Below are 893 nucleotides of genomic sequence, written 5' to 3'. Positions count from 1 at the left end.
AAGATAGAGGTGGTGTTTGTACAACATTATGAATGTCCCATATTGGTTGTTCCCATTGTTGGTTTTGGTTCTGGTGGTTTTTGTCTAGTGCTTGGGCCACATCTGGTAGTACTGAAGAGCTACTCCTAGCTCAGTGCTCAGTAGTTACTCCTGATGGTCCCTGGGAAATCATGTGGTGCTGAGGAGCAAGTCCAGGCCTCCTACAGGAATAGCATGTTCTAGTTCACTGAGCTCTTTCTCTGCTCTTGTTTTGGGGTGACTCTCAGCTAAGCTGAGAGCACCATGTGATGGTGGGCATGTGCTAGGCCTGTGAGCAGTCTCCAGGCTCACTTGATTTATCTATTTATTTATTTTCTGGTTTTGGGGCCACATCCGGCCTGGCACATGCACTCAGAAATTACTCCTGGTGGTGTTTTGGATACCATATAGAATGTTGAGATTCAAACTTAGGTCAGTTACATGCAAGGCTAGTGCCCTACCTATTATATGCTCCTCTGGCCCATTTAAAAATCATTTAGGGGTGCTCGCTTCGGCAGCACATATACTAAAATTGGAACAATACAGAGAAGATTAGCATGGCCCTTGCGCAAGGATGACACGCAAATTCGTGAAGCGTTCCATATTAAAAAAAAAATCATTTAGGGGCCAAAGAGATAGCACAGGGGTAGGGCGTTTTCCGTGCACATAGTCGACCCAGGATGGACGGTGGTTCAAATCCTGGCATCCCATATGGTCCCCCAAGTCTGCCAGGAGTGATTTCTGAGCACAGAGTCAGGAGTAACCCCTGAGGGACACTGGGTGTGACCCCAAAACAAAAAAATATTTAAAATGGGGAGTGCAGAGAGATAATATAGGGGTGAAGGTATTTACCTTGCATTTCTCTGATGCCAATT

At 45.8% G+C, this 893-nt stretch overlaps 1 non-coding gene across 1 annotated transcript; it reads left to right on the top strand.

Annotated features, from left to right (window-relative positions):
• The first annotated feature begins 520 nt into the window (after positions 1 to 520).
• LOC126031624 (U6 spliceosomal RNA) lies at positions 521 to 627 on the top strand. The gene has a single exon (XR_007503457.1). It is a non-coding gene; the product is annotated as a U6 spliceosomal RNA (small nuclear RNA).
• Positions 628 to 893: the final 266 nt, after the last annotated feature.

Source organism: Suncus etruscus, chromosome 15 (genome assembly GCF_024139225.1).
Source record: "Suncus etruscus isolate mSunEtr1 chromosome 15, mSunEtr1.pri.cur, whole genome shotgun sequence".
NCBI lineage: Eukaryota > Metazoa > Chordata > Mammalia > Eulipotyphla > Soricidae > Suncus > Suncus etruscus.
Note: the sequence above shows the minus strand (reverse complement) of the source record. Positions and strands in the feature narration are given on the sequence as shown.